General features: G+C 39.9%; 1 long non-coding RNA gene across 2 annotated transcripts in view; it reads left to right on the top strand.

Annotated features, from left to right (window-relative positions):
* Positions 1 to 8,794: 8,794 nt before the first annotated feature.
* The window catches only part of LOC138067458 (uncharacterized), a 31,863-nt gene continuing 22,276 nt past the window's right edge, over positions 8,795 to 18,381 (top strand). The window contains exon 1 of one of the 2 annotated variants that reach the window (XR_011141432.1): positions 8,795 to 8,896. This is a non-coding gene — a long non-coding RNA (uncharacterized lncRNA). Of the gene's footprint in view, positions 8,897 to 14,226; positions 14,347 to 18,381 lie in introns of those variants that run through there. The other variant, XR_011141433.1, reaches the window with a different exon arrangement.

Below are 18,381 nucleotides of genomic sequence, written 5' to 3'. Positions count from 1 at the left end.
GCCTAAGGGCACAGTTTGAAATTAAACCTAAACTAATCTAGACACTAGCTGTTGCTGAAGTAATTAGTCGTCTTTTGGTTTACATCCTTGAAATGGCTCACTGTGGAGTCAAAAAAAATGTAGCTGGTACCCCTTGAGACTAACTGCTACGTCTGCAACAACTCCGTAAAGTATTCATCTTCTCATAAAAATGCAATAGAAAGTCTCTGTTGATAGTAAAAATCAATGAAGATATACCAAAGTCAATTTCTGTACTAAACACGAAATGCCTTTTCGATTTCACAGGCTACAAACTGTTAGAGAAGGAATTAAGGGGAACAGTTTTTATGCTAACTAGAATGCATTTCTTTCTTTTGCTTATGGGCTACTTCATCCTCATACCAATAACAAAGAGTAAGGGCACAGAAAAATTGAATATGTCACCAGAATCCAGCTGGCAAGCAAGCAAAAAGAAATGGGGTATTTTGAGGTGCTTGTCCTTAAAGGTAGGAGGCAGAGCATGTAGGTACTCCAGCATCCCTGGTGAACACCCAGCCTCGCTGAAACCAGCTACAGCGAGAGTAGGGTGTTGCCACTCCTGTTCAGTCCTCTGTGAAGTTCCTGATACATCAGGAAGACTGCTGAAAAAGGCATGGTCTTCTAGCAAACCGTCTGATATTGTTCTAGAATAAAAAACATAGAGATTAAAGGTTGTTCAGAGGACCTGACAAGAAGACAGGTGACCCCTTCAGAAGGTTAAGGGCTTCTTGGAGATGCACCAGCTCCCTGGAGGTCACAGGGCTCAGGCAGAAGGTGCTTGTAGCACCATCTGCGTTTCTGAGAGCGGTGCCAGCAAGCCTTGGCCTCTCAGTGCAAACGTTTAGAGCCAACAGAGGTCTGAGGAACCCAGGTATCTTTCTTGTGAGCTTTGTGTGGAAGGAGAAAGACTGGGGCCTGTGTGTTTATATCATGTTCATTTGTGCTACAACTAAGCGCTTGGCTGGCTGTCTATGATGGCTTTGTGATAATACTGTGTGCAAAGATGTATCATATTTTTAATCAAATGTTTCCATTAGTTTTAATATTTTGTACCCATCAGATTACAATCACTCAGCAAAAATCTAGCCTCCGACATGCAGTCTCATTTATCCAAGTTCTACCATGTGCTCAGCTCTGCTTTGCTGACTTTGGTTCTGACTGTACAGTTCTGTAGGGTTTTTTTTTTTTTTGGGGGGGGGGAGGCGGGCAATTAGACTGACTGGAGCAACTAGGCCAAGGAACATCAAGCAGTAAAATAAAGTCTTGATGACATATTTGAACTCTTGTAGACCATGGGTTATCTGATCTGCAAGGTCACTGCTGTTTTCTGGGAAAGTTTAAAAGAATCTGCTCCTGTTACAAGCTTAAAGGGCCCCTCTTGACAATTTTAGGATGCAAATTCAGTTTCTCTTTAAGTAGGTGAGTGTTTCTGAGTATTTACTAACTGCATTTTTTTTTCTTTTCTTTGGATTTAACTGTTCATGAAAGGCAAACAAACAGAGTTGTTTTAATAAACAGAAGGAAAAAGTGACTCTGATATGGCTCCTTCTGCTACGAAAACCAAATGAAATGCAGAAAGGAAAATAATAATGTAGAAGTAAGAAACTTAAAAAGGACTTTCAAATTCCTTTTAATAATTTAAGCTGTCATCAGTACCAGAAATAAGGAATTATATTGCAGACATGACTTACACCAGGCATGTCTTGAAAAGAAAAAGATAAATACTTGAAGAGACTGTTTCTGCGGATAAAAATGTGCAGGATTAGGCCCTAGGAAGCCAAGCATCTTTTTCCACTCTTCAGTTTAAAAAATAAAAATAAAATAAAAGAAGTGGCCCTTGATCTTTAGCAATTCTAACAGATGGACTTGGGGGATCAGTAGGAAAATAACATCGCTCAAGATTTCATCTTTCTGTATTTATGAAAAGTCAAGTTGTGCCATGCTCAAAATGTTTGAAGCTATTATATTACAAAGATTTGGTATTAGTATGATTAGGTTAACAGTATTCTCCTGTAATATACATCATAAAGTCCTGTCAGAATGAAATTTAATGCTAAAAACATTGAATAATAACTTTCACAGACCATTAAGGTTTAAGGCTGCAGCGTGGGAGTTTATTACAAAGGGACCCTGAAACGTTGTACATTCTTACATCAGCATATACTTTAAGTAAGTTAGAGGTATTTCTCCCCCCAGGCTTTATTTGTTCCAAAGTATGATGTAAGTTCTTGCTCTGACTTTGTTTATGTTCATATACAGACTGGCTTTTGCACTGGGGCTGTTACAATAAAGCCAGGAATCCAATAGCGGGGGATTGAGGAAGCTATTCTTTTCCTTTCACAGGAATCTGAATATGTAAACTCTTGACCACTTTATCCTTGTTGGCTGTGGCAAACTATCACTCTGCTCTTTAATAACCCCTCCATTTCCCTCCTATTATAGTAACAGCATTGTCCAGCAGAATGAGGTATGGCTTTCCTTCACTGGGGTCTTTCATGGTACTCTGTGGACTCTTGGGGGCAGGGATAATTCTCTGAGGGCCCTCCCCTCAGAGATTACAAGTTTAATGTCTTTAATGAACATGTAGTTTATCCATACAAAGCAATGCACTACATATGCCATTAAAATTTCTGATCATCCAGTAGGTACATGGATTCAAGTCCAATTATTTGACTCTGTGGAGGAATCTGAGTTTAAGGTAGAATCCTGTTATCTTGTGATTATTTCAGACTGATTTTACTCAGGTGTAATTCCACAGACTCCAGTGAAGCTATTTCAGGTTTCCAGGTGGGGAACAGGGAAAGCTTCTGTCTCTGTGCATGCACTCGATGGAGTTACATTGATAGCAAAATGCGAGCTGGAGTCTTTGGCGGGAAATTCTATCATTCTCCATTGATAAAAAAGTTTATGATTAATCACCAGTTTGATTGCATTACCCTGTAATTAAGCTTGTAAGTGCCAAAGAACGGGGACTTTGGTGCGTATTATTATTATTATTATTATTATTTGTTATCTCCTGTTTTATGTCTCTGCTGGTGTGACTTTTGTAAATACTTTACCTGCTTAGGTCCATAATTTATACTCTGTATTGAATGTAAAAGGTCCTGCATTGATTTGCCCTTATTACAACTGTTCCCACTCCCTTAAAGGGAATTTAAGGTCATGTTCTTCCTAGATGGTACCTCCACAGTTGGGACCATGTTAATGAAAAACAAAAATGTACGTAAAAATATGTCTTGGTTTCATTTATATATCAGCGTTACCTTCCTTTACCTTGGATTCATTTCTCAGCTTTCCCTGGAGCTTAGGAACCCACACAGACAGCCAAAGGATTTTCTTCCACAGAAAACTGCTGACGCTAACCACTGATCTACAGCACAGGCAGCTGTTACCAATAGTTTATAGTAACGTTCCTCACACAGGATCCCACTGCACTTTACAAACTAATCAGACACAGCACCACTGCCATGCAGCAAGCTCTGGGGCAGTGGCAGCTAGCTGCTCAGCAGAGTGCCTAGATCAGGCTAGTTTTGTCCAAAGCCACAGCAGCCCATTCCATCTCTGGTGAGAAGTGTCGTGTGATGAGCAACAGCCCAAACGAAAAAGGAAAATCTTAGTTCTGAACATCGTATCTGAGAGAAGAAAACATAAGTCTCAGAGTGGCTTCCCTGAGAAATAAAGACTACTGACGATCCCTGGCCGGCCGAGGGATTTTCAGTGATGGGCCCACTGAGTTCTTCAACCTGCTTCTGATGTCAAGTCATTTTAACTCCTTTGCTTTACCAGCATTTCTGAGGTTTTTCACTGGATCATGCTTCATGCTTTGGTGCTAAGCAGCTCTTCTGGTAACTAACTGTGGTGTAGTACTGTAATCCTGGGAGCTCTCTCCCATTCCTACAGTGCAGTGAGCATAAGGAGAAACAATCTTGACAAAAAGCCCAGCTGGACTCTACATGCACAGTTCCTGCACAGAGAAGTGAAAATTCAAGTGCAATGTGTGGAATTTGCAAGTGCAGCTTCCCTTATTTCTAGCCCACCCTCTGTGCTATAAAAATATTTTTTAACTGGTGGTTGTTACCCTTGCAGCAGAAACGTAACAGCAACAAAGTATTATTTGGAATATCAACAACCAAGGAGAAGGCCAGAAAGCGTTGCCTCAGGAGGGCCGTCTCGCAAACCCGTGAGAAATCCCAGCTCTTTTTTGTCTTGAGGAGGGTTTGGCAGCTGGGGTCAGTTAGGAACAGCCCAACAGTTGGGTAATGAAGAAGGACCAAACCCCACAAGCTGAGGAGGTCACCACCCCTACACCTCCCATGTCTGGGCTTTTACCAGTAGACTAGATATAAAAGATGTAAGGAGAGGGACCTCTTCCTCCTCTGGCCATTGCATTTTCAGGGAAAGAGCCCTGCTCAGGTGTTCAAAGGAAAAGGGTAGGCATCTACCTTCAGGAGAGAGCTCAGCGCTCCTCACCCTCAGTGGATGGAAGTATTATCCTCCAGTATTAGGAGAAGCATTGTGAGGTGCGAGGACACAAAGCTACCTCTCTCCAATGGTCCTGGTTGTGTTATGCTGGGCAGTGGCAGATGTTATACTGGGCAGCCCAGATGTTGCAGCACCTGTTCTTTAAATACCTGAGTGCCACACTGGATCCAACCCTTAGGAACTTTGATGCTGCAGCACTGAGTGTGTCAGCAACCCATCTAAAACTCCATGCTTTAGCCACTTGCAGAAGTCATTCACCATCTAGCAAGAATCAGTCAAAAACCAAAACAGACCGAGTCCTTTGGTGGTATCAGTCTGAAGATAAGGAAGATGAAGGAGACCTACCATGCCAGATGCTGGCTTTCATTTCATGCCAAGTAGTCAGCCCACTAGGCATCTCAATTCACCCTCAGAAGAAGTCACTTTTTATGATTTAGCTGTTGTACTAGAAAGTGCAGGCAAGAGGTAGAAGTGGGTAAGGAATAGGCCACAGGTCTGTTATACCACTTTGTGCTGTCAAGCTCGGCATTTTATCACTTCTGACTGACTGTTTCAGATGGTGCTGTCAGTCCTCCAGTTGCTCAGTCCAGTGAAGCTAGCTGGAAACACCAATAAGACATACGTCATTTGTGCTTCAGTGTTATCTTCTTACTAGGAAAACCAGATCCTGAACTCAGACTGTCTCTTCTTTCCTGCTGTTCTGACTAGGAAAGTTAACATAGTTAACGTTCTCTTATCTTCTTATCCACAATCCTACCTCTTCTTTAGAAACCCTACTTACTCCCATCACTTCCAAGATGTCTGAGCCCAAGCAGGCTTCACTCATGGCAGTTATCTCATCCATTTGGCTCAGCTAAGTGAGAGAGAGAGAGAGATGCAACTGCATACAGGTATGCAATTTTGGACCGGCTTAAATAATATCTGATGTTATAAAAATAATAATGTTTGATGCTACAATAATAGCTGATGCTATAGATGAGAAAAATAAATTATTGTCTCAAAATGCACTTGACAAGCAGTACGCTGCAGTGTTATATACTTGGAAGATGGAGAATGGAAATTATTTTTCACTCTTCTTCATCCCATCCTGTGAGCCTTGTCTCGCTCACAGGTTAAGTCAGGGAAACAGAGTCTCATATGCATGAGAAGTATGGTATGAACTATTGCTCAGGCTAATAGGAACTGCAGGCTCCCACATAGCCCAAACGAAATGATAGTACTGTCAGATAGAAAGAGGTTATGTACATAGTTGTGTATCAGTCTCAGTTAAGCATCTTTGCAATGGTTTTCCACATCACTTAGCAGCCTTTTTAACGTATTATGATTAACCAATAGGCTCTGCAGTAATTTCTTACTATCAGTAGAAATACAGCAAAAGACCTAAAGCGCCGTAGTAGAAGCCAAACATAGTGATGGCTAGTAATCCTCTGTTCATGCATCCCTTAAAAACAGCTCTCTGGGTTCCAAAGTACTGTAAACTCATTGCTGATATTTTTGTCCTTTCAGCAGAATGTTGCAGTCAGTTTTTGGAAAAATGGTAGAGATCTTGAGTATTAAGCCCTGTTATATATGTATGCTGGAGCTTTGCAAAGCCTTTTTTTTTTTTTTCTCAGCGTGCACAGAAAAATCACTTATCTCTCTCAGATTCTCAGAAAAAGACTTGATAATCAAATGACTGTAGTGGTATCTTTTACATGAGTCTGTAAAGACTTTAATAAAATATGACAGCTGACAAATGTCTTACCTGGTATGCCAACTTATTCAGCATTAAACTCATATAGAGAAAGATAGCATATTATATGACATCTTTCACCTCCTTTTTATTATGTACCTTTGCTTCCTTACTATTTTGCAAAGTTCTGCAATTGGTATTGGATTCACCAGCCATGCAAGTTAGAAAGTTTCTTTCTCTCTTATCAAGATCAATGGTTTCCTCTCTTTCCTAATTGCAAAACGCTTTCTTTATCATGAAAATCGTAGATTTCCATAAATAGCCTTCCCAAAGGCTAAATAAGTGCTAAGCAAAAATAAAAACAAGGTGACAGGAAGTGCAATGAAAATAAATAACTCAGATGCAAAGCCATACCAAAGCCTGAATTCTTTCAGGAGCAGAACTTACAAGGCGCTGAGCACCTCAGAGACCTGCTTGTACTGATAAAGGTCAGCATTTCTGTAGTGACTGAGGTGCAAAAGCATCCTGTAAGCCCACTTAAGATGGCCTCTGTCAGCCATCCCTCTTAGGCTACGTTATGGCAAAGTCCAAAGACGATTCAACAAAGTACGAAGCCACAAAACTTCAGTCATAGAGATGAAGGAAGGAAGAGCTGGCAGATGAAAACAACAGATAGTAAGGGTCTATCTTAGATGAGATATCTAGTTACTTAAAGGCTGTTAAATTAAATGGTGCCCTTGCCTTATTTCTTTCCTCAAACATGAAATATTACGCCTCACACGTTATGCCACAGAGACCTGATGCATAGTACGACAGCAGTGATGTAATATTGACAGACAAATACAGCTATTGTATTCAGAAATGTTCGCTTTGCAAAGCAAAGAACGTATATTGTAACAAAATATACCTAATGCTAGCATGATATTGACTGCAATGTAATCATTGTCTCGGATGAATTGAGAATACAAACAAAAATAGATTAGCTAACAACTAAATTGTATTTATCTTGCTTGACAGGGCTAGTTCAATAGTGAGTCATTTTGTGATCTAATATCGCTGCCATCTCTAGTGCGCCGGGTAATTGTTACTGCTGAGAGAAAAAGTTTAAACAATCTGAAGGCTGAAGAAGCAAAGGAGCATTAGCATGGTTGGTCTGATCCCCCCTAGGTGCAATACACCAATTAGCTGCATACTTCTTTGAGCCATGAAAGTGGGGTCTTAGCCACTTGAGGTCATTGGAGATCTCATGGCACTTTTGCGTGAGCAGAGTTATTTATCGAGGCAGAATTGTAACCGAATTTACAACAGTCCCTTAGCGTAAGTTCCACTGTACCGATTCTGCCAGTATCGTATCCCTCCTGTCCAGTCGCTAGGGAGTCTCGTGTCCTAGACACTAGGGAGTCTAGTGTCCTAGTCCAGTGACTAGGGAGTGACCCTAGCTCCCACCTAGCTCTGCTAGCCCCACTGAGATATTCCACGGTCAATGAAAAAAGCTGATGCAGAGTCAAAGGTTAGATTCAGCCACCTTTATGGACCCTGCGTTTATCAACCGTGCAGCGACTGCAGCTCACGTAGGCGGCTCCCCTGACCTGCCTCCCAACTAGCTAGCACAAGTATTGATAGCAGCCTAATGAGAGCAGCCCCATGCTGAGGACAGGCTAGTAGCCCAAGTATTTACCCAGGGGCCTGGGTGGGTTTTGCAGGCCACAGTGTGCTCCACGCTGCAGCCAGCAACATCTGAACCAACTAGCTCAGGCATGTCTTAGCAAGCTGCCTTACTTGAGGGACTGTAGCACTGACGTATCTATTTGTTGGTAATCAATGTGGATGAGCAGAAAACTCCATCTCTAAGCATGCTTCCTTTAAGGATTATAAAAGCTTTCTGCACTTATAAAGGGGAGTAATTATCTTTTTGAAAATAGTTGTCAACTTAGTTTTAAATAATGAAACTCTGCACTGAGGTCAATCAAGTTCCAGGTGGAAATGTGCTACAGAAGACAAATATTCAAAGCAAGAATGGGCATGAATGTGATTGGGCTTGATTCTGATCAAGTTTACATTTGTTTAAATGCCCAGCCCAAAGCCTGTGAAAGTCACTTGACTGATGGAATAAATCAGCTGAAGTCAATGGGATTATACTACTGTCAGCCCAGTATGGGTGAGATCAAAATCCAGATCATTATCTTTTTGTGGTTTTCCTTTTTGCATATTGACAGGGAGTCAGTGTGAAGGGCCATCAATTGTTTTGCAAAACACCCTTTAAATTCAGTGGGAATTTGCCTGCCTGTGGACTGTTGGCAGGATATGGCCCATAAGGCTACTGGGCGGCTGAGGATTCATACCTCTAGATGTGCACTGCATCTCTTTGTTTTTGCTGCCAGAGGTAATCAGACAGTTAATAGCTTTTGCATGGAGAGCCAATTGACTGTGTGTGATGTGAGAGCTTAGCCAGGCATGAAAATATAAAAATGAAAGAATAAGTTAAACCACCACATTCTTTGGGGAAGTGTAAATGGATGGTAGTTATCACTTACCACCTTAGTCACTTGTTCTTTCATCAAAATGAATTACCTAATTTTTCTTTTTGTGCATGATGATGCCTTCACGAAAAAACAAGTCTATGGAAATACTGAATACCAGTAAGTCAGAAGAAGTGAAGGATGCAAAACTGCAGTTTTCCCATGGCCTGAAAATGACTCCCTCCCTGGCTTAGGGCAGCCACAGGTATGCTGTTAATTTTTAGTCCTCTTGCCAGGAGGCTATAAAATGTCTTTTCATCTTATGTTACATAAGTATCCAACAAATAAGAAGACTGTTATTACAAAGGCAACCACACTGAAAAAAGGTTTCATTTACTCTGAAAATCTGCATTAAAGACTTCTGATGTCTCTATGTAACTTTTAGGTTGCCCAGTGCTGTTGGAGGGGAAAATTCATTGAATCCTTTTAAAAAACAAAAAGTAACTTTGATGCAACACCAAATTAGGATGCTACTAGGAAGAACATGATTCCTCTTCCATTAAATATTGCGATAATTTACTCTCAAAGATGAGCTTTTATATTCTTTCAGCATACCAGACAGCATTATGAAAAACAGCGTTAGTACTTAACGCTCTCTAACAACTAAACATTTTGGTGGCCCTTCCGAGCTAAAGAGAAAAGATCCAAATATATGTCAGGAGTAAAAACCGTGAGGTGCTAAGTACATCTTAATATATGAAAACACACTAAGGTTGAGGATGCTTAGGACTTAGAGTGGCTCAGCAGCCACAGGAAGGGTCTTTACAGTCCTTATGTTTCTGGTAATCAAAGGAGCAATTCTGCTGAATTTCATGGGTGCTGAATCATTGCTTTCCAGTTCGACGTGATTTTCTCCAGGAAAATAAACTTTGGTTTTGTACCAGTAAGATAAGGACATAGTGACAGTGAGATAAGGCACAGAAAGATGCCTCAATGAAGGGAATTCGGCATACGTTCAACATACCTCTTTGCAATTAAGGTGTTCTTCCTGAAGTTGTTAAGTTGTATTATATCATTTTACGTCTTCACTGATTGATAGGCATCAGGTATATTTAAAATGTGTTCTCAGTCAATTACCTTCTAGGCAGTGAGGAATCCTCACCTGCTCATTTCACAGGAAAAGAGAAAACAACAGAAATCATCATGTGCGTGTTGACATCCTGCTTCTGAACCTGATAGTTTCAAGCAATAGGCTTAGAAACAGCAAACTAATCAATGAAGATAAACTGATTTACACTAAGTTAAAATTTGGGTCAATATCCTCATTGAAGTTATTACAATGAACTAAATAAATATGCATTCTCAATTAATTATTTTTGTAATACTTTTGTGCCTAGAGGAACAATGTGCCTAGGGTCACATTGGGGAATGAGAGCCATCCATACTAAACACTGTACATAAATCCAGTAAGATACAGCCTTGGTCTTTAAAAGCTTGCTGTTCATGAAGACAAAAGAAACAAAGGACTGAAGATGGAAATCATTTTATCTCCACGCTGCAGGTACAGGCAAAGAGAAATTGAACTGTCTTGCCCAACACTGTACAAGAAGTAGCTGGCTGTACTAAGAAGCAAATAGAGAGCATCAGTGTTGTACTTCACAAGTCTGCCCATCATTCTCTAGTTCAAACTCCTTTTATACCAAAAGACTTCTCATGGACAGTTCTACACTCTTGTTTCTTTACATTACATTAATTATTTTTCGAGTGCAGCACTATGCGTAGTAGCTAGAGATTTTGATTTCTCATGGCTATTGATGATCTCGTGTTCCAACCATCTTACCAATATGAAACACATAACTGTTCTATAATCATGAATGAAGTTTCACCAGAAAAAAATCAGAACTGCAAACGCACAAATCCGTGGGCATTCATAGTTTCTATTGACTACTTTCAATTGGTTTAAGAGCTCGTATACGTTCTTCTTCAGTTCTAGAGTGAAGTTTTGCCTCCTCTGCACACATTTGGAAATCAGCTAGATAGAAATAATTTAAAAAACCTAATTGCAAGGGAATGAAACGTCTCTTGTAAATCCAGAAAGAGTGCATTCTTATGGGTCAAACTAACGGACAATTATAGCCTTATCTCTTGGAAAGAAGTCTCAAAAACTTACTTTCCTAGCAAATACTTCAGCTGCAATAACTAAGCTACTTTTGTCACCATTAGACTTTCCTGATTAGTTTCTACTGCATTATGTACTTGCACATTTAGAATATATCATCAAAGCAGAAACTGTGCTGCTTATTGGCTCCTTCCATCTACTGAAAAGTATATGCTTGTAAAGAAATATAAAGTGGCCAGTGTGTGGTGACTCTGCTTCGATTTTGAAGAGACTTACTCCTGCATCAGCATCTTCAAGTGCTTTTGATCTAAACCCAAGATACTCATTTTGCCCTTTCTCTTGCCACTTTTTGTCAACCTTGGTCCTTTCAAAATCAGTGCTAAAAAGCTGCTGGCTTTAACATTATCTAGAATTTCATCCTGTATCTCAAGAAAATCAATGCAGTGATATAAATTGTAGATAGCTCTTCAAGTATCTTTCCCTCTTTCTCTGAAGACAACAGATCTTGTAAGAAAGTTGAAAATCATGAGACAGGAAGAGTACTTTTGAATCATCTTTACCAAACCACCTCAAATTTGTGTTCCAGGCCACGAATTAGTAGATTCATTCTGTAGTCAGTCAATTATACTTGTGGATTTGAAAAGGTTTTAAGATTTGGCTTTAAATAAATAGTCTGTTCTTCTTATAATCTTAACTATGGAGTTACTCGTAATGATTCAGTAATGAAAATTTACTTTTCCACCTGGAACTCCAACAAGTCAACATGTGTGCCATCTTCCTGGCCATAAAATTATTTTCTGCCTCTTTGCCAGACTGAAAGTTCTAGGAAAGGCCTAATTGACAAATTACAGAACAGTGTATAAAACAACAATTTCTCCCAGACAGTCACATGGCCTGAAACAAAATCTTTCTTTAAATAGCATGGATGTATAATTTGGATCCATGCTTATTTTGTAGCTCTGGAATATTTATTTACCTGAAACCCTGCAGCTTTAAGAATCATAGTGTAAAATGAAGAAAAAGACTAGCAGCATAATAGATGGCCTAGACATCTCCTTTTTTGAAGTCTCCTGGCTGAGAGCATGAAAAAAAAGAGTCCTCTGTGTTTGATGAATGCAAGAACCAGGTTTAAAAGCATGGAAAGTGCCTTTAGAAACACAAGTGAGGTTTTGATCCCCGGCCCCAGTGTCATCCATCTTGGAAAGCTTTCTGTTTTTATTATTTTAAACAGGTCAGCAACAGTGAGATGGGAAATTGTACACCTCCAAACAGACGTCTCTACAGTGTTTCAGCAAAACATCGTGTGATTTCAAATGGCAATTTAATATTGGTCCAGGATCTTTTGCAATTTACCTAGCCTTTTGCCAGTGGGAACCCCAAGTCTCTGAAACAACAGAACCTACTGACTTACAGTCTTGCCTTTTTGCCCCATGCCATGCCGCAGCGTGAAGCAAATCTGAACTGTAGCTCCCTGGAGACCTTTGCAGCTCTCGGGTCTGGGTCCTGACTCCAGGGCAGGACTAGGGGTGTTCTCTTCGATTGCCTGCTCCCTCCTTCCCCCAGGTTCCCTTGGAAGAAGGTGCTCATGCCCCAGAACCATGGTGTATCCCAGCACATTTTCCTCTCTGGACAACCGAGACACAGACGCGTAGCGTGCAACCGTCCCATAGTTAGGCACAGCCACAACGTCTCCAAATTCAGATTGCAACTGTGGAGAGAAATCCTTAGTACATAGCTGTTGTACTCATGTGTCCAAGGTAGAAAATTGAACTTATCCTATGTATCCAGAGGAATGCTTGACTGCTAAGGCAGAAGTGATGTATGAAATAGGTTTTCCATTTTCATCTGCAGGTCAGACTAATGGAAATTTTACCACTTACTCCAATCGATATATTCAGGACTGGGTATTTACTGGTATGAACAGGAACACTGCAGCTGTTTTTCAGTCTCCTGCATTTGAGTACAGGGAAAATGTGATTTGGGATACTCTGCCTTCTGTAATGCTACTTGCTGACACTCTTTCTTCAGGAAAGTAATTCGGGAAGAACAACAAAGAATTCTTCGGAGAACTTCCTTGCAGAAAAGGTTGTGGTTGTCTTGCCAGCTCTCAAAATTAAAACTATGTTCCAGTCAAAAATGCCTATTCAGACTGACATCAAAGAGAAAAATGTGAGCAGGTCAAGGAGTTTAATTTCCATGGCACTTGCATTTATAACTCACATGTAGGGTGCAGTAATGACTTACATGCCCATTGGCAATAATGTAATAGAAGACTAGTGTGAATAAGAAAGAAAATGAATCGGAGGGAACAGTAATGGGCCAAATTCTATATTCAGTTAGATGTGCAGAGCTCATTGAAGTTGTACAATGTCACATAGAGCACAATTTGGCGGTCTTTTTCACAGCAGCATTTTCATGAATACATATCTTATGGAGCACCCTCACATTCACTGGTAGCCCAGGCTGAGGCATTTTCAGAAACAAGCAGCGGCGCCTCTGGGGATATCAGTCCAAGATGCGTAATGAGGGCCTGATGCCAGAGGACTCATTTTCACTTTCTAAAAATCAGGTCCCTTTAAAGCATACTAGATTATTCTTGAAAATCTAGGTCTCAACATATGTTTCCATACCAAGAGCATGCCAAGCAACTTCTAAAAATCTCTAGTTAAGGTGAAGAGATATATCTGGAGGTACAAAAGCAGGAGGTATGTAAGCTTTTTAACCATGCCAGAATGCTCTCCTACTACTCCTTATTTGCTTTCCTCATAGAATGATCCAACTAGGTATTACAGACTGTTGATAAATAGATTTTCAGCCCATCTCATTTAACCATTACTGCATTTCCATATCAAAGATTTTACACTTGGCATGCCCAAGCCTATTTTATTTGTAATCATTTCTCAAATGAGAAGCTTGGAATGTTTTTTCATTATGTGTTTCATCTGCAATGTACTGCCTTCGTGTTATTTTTTAAGATGAGATCTTATACTCTACCTCAAGTCATTCTACAATTCATTGGCTCTTATTTATTCTGGCCTTCTAATCTAGCAGAATTTGTGTTGAAACTTGTTGCTATTTTTTTCCAAGGATACACCATAGGATACACCATAAGCATGTGCTGTATATCAAAGTGCAAATATAAACTAGTTGATAGTCTCTAGTCACACCCTGGATAGGTGTGGCAGTTGGGAATTTTTTGCTTTCTGGCTGGAGATCAGAATGTGCTTAACATGGTTCCACATACAGTATCTTGGTCAGGAGAGGACTGGTTGTTATTTTTTTCATGTATGATGTTTGAAGGGGTTGGGAGCTAAATAGTTGTACTGTTTCCAAAAACAGATTTTTACTTGTTTGGCTATATATAGAGCTGAAATCAGGAGATGTGGGGTTATGATAATCCACTGCCTCACTGTCTTTCCTTCTCTTTCTCTCTCCCTCTTTATCACTTTGCGGATAAGGAGATAGCCTAGCTTAACTCTAGTGTCAGCCTAAGGCATGGTGCAAAGCTGCACTACTCCAAGAGAAACTCCAAGGAGGAAGTATGACTCAGAGAGCTGCAATTCCTTCCATGGTTCCTCCTTGTTCCATCGGGGGAAGTAAGTTACTTCAGTATTTGCACTGCCAGACTAAAGCTTACTTCTCCCCTTGTGTTACCAGCTGCAGCTTGCAGAATAAAAAGGAGAGGGATAAGGGTCTGTGCCAGAACCAGGGGCGTCACTAACCTGGGAAAGAGGTTCTTGCTTCCTTTTACTGCTTGGTTGCCCAAACGAGAAAGGGATCAGTCTAGCCCCATGTTGGGTTTCACTTCATAGCCACCTGCATATACTGGCTTTCCATTGATTTTGCAGAGGTATACACTTGTCAGGCATATTTTAATTACTATCAGAACAATGCACTAACTACTGGACAAATTGATACTGCTTTCTCTGCAGACACTGTTATGTCATGCTGATTTTTCTGTTTAATTTTTATAGTCTCTCATACAGGAAGATATAGTCACTATCAGGCTACTGTACAGTTCACCAGACACTTCTGAAATACCTCTCAGACAATGACTTTCTCACTGACTTTACTTTCCATAGTAATAGTTTGTCATACTGTCAGACTGGCAAAGGACTTGCAGGCAATAACTCTCTTGCCAAAACAGTAACACTAGTAAGAGTATTGGTGGTGAAATTTTCATAATCATTGTTTCTTCACTGGTAGCACAATTCTAAGGCCTGAGAACACCAGAAGACTTTCCCGAAAACAAGGAAAATTATTCTGAGAAGTAAACCTTCAACTTGAATTATTTACACAACTGATCTATTGACCTATGATCTATTTGTAAATGATGCAAATAACTGTTCACCTACCTCACATGCTGCTCAGCATTAAAACACTTTATAAAAAAAAATACAAAATTCACAGCATTTGGTCTTATGCTCCTTCATGGATGGGCAGCAGAGCTGAAATATAGCACTACAATACAGAGGCACCTTCCATTGAGTACTCTTTTTTAAGACTTTATAGTATGACAGTAAAAAAAGATATGTTGACTGAGAGCAGAGCCAAATACTTAGGTGATGCACTGACCTGAAAGATAAAAGGGGTCAGGAAAACAGAGATGAAGTAGTTCATCCATAGACACATCACCTAGATGGTCCAGGTAGCAACAAAACATCAATACTTACTCCTATGCCCTCTAGGATCACCAGGGAGAGGTTTTCAGGAAGTAGTTTGCAATGATAAAATCAGAGCTAAAAAAAAAAAATCTACTGCAGAAAATAGATCTGGCCCTCACCTGATGTTCAGTAGCACAGAAAAAAAAAAATATATATATTTATACACATATATGTACTTGCACTTCCTGCTTGAGTTAAATAGCCTGTGCAAGATGATTCAGGCTATTGGACCAACTTTTGTTTTCAGTAAAGCAGACTGAACACAGATCTGAACTTATTCCTCCATGTGTGATTTTGTGTACTGACATATATAAAGCTCATCTTTATACTGTGAGCTTTGAACAGCATCAGTACTAATTTACCTGAGTACCTAACAGAGATCTACAGAGAGATACAGGAAGAGAAACACCATTCATTTGAGCTCATCTTTATTCCTAGACTAGAAATAAGTGATGTAAATGAAGCATGCAGTTCAAATGTGCAAAAATTGCTTTTATTTTATATCCGTTTATTAGGTATTTTAAACAGGCTTAGTTAAAAATATTATTAGTTAAGCCTTTTTGACAACTTTGTAAGAAATCCTTATGTGGCTAGTTCTTAAATATCATTAGACAGCAGGCTAATTGTGTTCAAGTGCACATTGTTGCCCCAGGTAGCTGATAACTTCCTGTGTTGAAATGATGACTTGAGAGCGATATACTTGCAGACAAGGAAATATCATCTTCCTATCCTGCTGTGTCTTAAAGTAATCTATGAGAACTCTTTTTTGATGAATGCCTGTGTTTAGCCAAGGTATTAGACACATTCAGGACGTATTAAACTCATACAGCTTCTAAATTACTTGGTGGTTTTGAGTTCACAGAGCTAGCTAATTTAGTCAGATTTCTAGTGTTAACAATAACCGAGTATGCTGAACTGCCAAGAATGGTAACTGTATAGGTATGTAATAAATGTGCTTAAATGTGCTTAATTTTACAGATATACAGTGGGCACCTTTAGCACTGTCTGTAATTACTATCCTGTTCCCAATGCTTTCCAATATGGAATGCCACTTCTGAAAGGGAAGAATACTTTGGAAGAGCAAACACTCATATTTCATGCTTTGGCAGTTCTGAACACACAATCCAACATACAGAGAAGGAACGTTTAGTGGATTAAGTTATGTACACATTAGTACAGAAGTAAATTCAAAATAATTCCATAAAGTCAAATCAGAGCATAATTTGATTCTCCCTGGTAAATACTACTTTAACAAAACTTGCTGTATGAAGAATGTGAACAATTCAGTAAAAATATTTTGTTTTGTGTAGCTTTCTTTTTTCTTTCCTCTATATTCCTCTTCCTCGTCCTCTTTTTAACCTTTTCCCCCTTCCGATGCTAGGTAAAGAAAACCTAAGAAGCTAAATGAAATCATACACAAGAAACGGATGATAGACTTAGCAGTCTGGCCTGGCTAAAACAAGCCATTGCTGGAAGGGCAGACGATGGTAAAATAGCAATCATCAGTATCGATATCTGACATTACTAACAGAGGAAGGGTTCATTCCTTGTAATGTTTCAGTTCGTGAGAACATCCCTTGCCTTCTACACTGTATAACATAGCCGCTGCAGTATCTTAGAGTGAGATATACTGTTGCTGATATAGTACAAAGTTCATGGAATATCAAGTGTTGATAATCTGTGCTCTGAGTTTGTGAATGTGTGTACAAATGGATCAAATCCACAGCCAGCAACTGTCTGGCTCCAGATCGGGCCCACTAAGTTTCTAAAGAGTAGTTCAAGACAGCCCACTGAAAACTTCCAAAGAACGTCCCAGGGCACATGACAGAAATGGCCAAGTGGGACAGCACAGTAGAAGAAAGAAATCCTGTGGGTTCATTTCTTTATAGCATAAAAGTCATTAATCATTTCTATTCCTTTCCATTTGAAACAGCTGCCTGCCTGCATTTGCTAAGTGACTGCTTTCTTAACCACACAGAAACTAAGCTGCGGGCCCCAGAATGCTTATGCTTCCAGATATTAATAAACAATTTGCTTCTTTCACTGTGTCAGAGAGAGGCACGTTAACATTATTAGCATCTGGTTTTGGTAGTGAAATAAAGTAATCATGCTTTCACACTTCTCATATTTTCCTTCCCAAAATCTTTCTTACTACTTATCTTCTCAGTTGAGGCTTCAGAAGTTCAAAAGCTTGACTTGAAAATCTCAGTGGCCTTTGAGCTGTTTGTTACCTGTGATGTTCTCTTTAGTGAGTTACAAAATAATCTCTCCTATAATGCTCACTTGCTCATCTTCTTTTAAAACTGAGTTACATTTTCCGTGTAAGCTCTTTACTTCAAAAGGCACACTATCATCTCTACGGGCTATTGCAATTAGTGAAATGCCAGCCAGCAGGTGGAGACGCATGAAAGCAATCTCAATTCATAGACAGGCTGCTTTGACATTTAATTCCCATAGCCCTGGCCAAGCACTAGAGCGGGCCAGAGCCAGAACATATAGCTATTGGTTTCGTGGAAAAGTTCAGAATTAAAATCTTGGATTGCTGACAAACATGTGACAGAGCAGCTTCTACTGTATGACTGCTACACACAAAGCCACACTAAAGAGCCATCCAGTCAGTACCTTTCATGTATCAGTGAATCGCGGAGGGAGAGAAGCTTGCTGCTGACTCTATCCTGACCTTGATTCATTCAGTTTGTTCAACAGTTTAGAGCTGCCTGTCAGCATCAGCTGTGCTGAATGATGCAAGAAGCCACACACTTCAGTTTATGCATATATTCAGTTTTGGCCTTGTGCTGTACAATGATGGGGCTTCGATGGCTCAATAGAATACTTTGCCCAGATGTATTTCCAGCTATTTGCTGTTAAAGTTCAGCCTGAGATGGTATGAAAACAGCTTTGCTTCCTCTGTTCCTTTCATACTCCTCCCACCCAGTATTTCCTCTTTCGGAGTGGAAACATCATTGT

The sequence above is a fragment of the Struthio camelus genome, chromosome 5 (assembly GCF_040807025.1).
Source record: "Struthio camelus isolate bStrCam1 chromosome 5, bStrCam1.hap1, whole genome shotgun sequence".
Classification (NCBI taxonomy): Eukaryota; Metazoa; Chordata; class Aves; order Struthioniformes; family Struthionidae; genus Struthio; species Struthio camelus.
The sequence above is the reverse complement of the archived record's forward strand: the minus strand, read 5'-3'. Positions and strand labels throughout refer to the sequence as shown.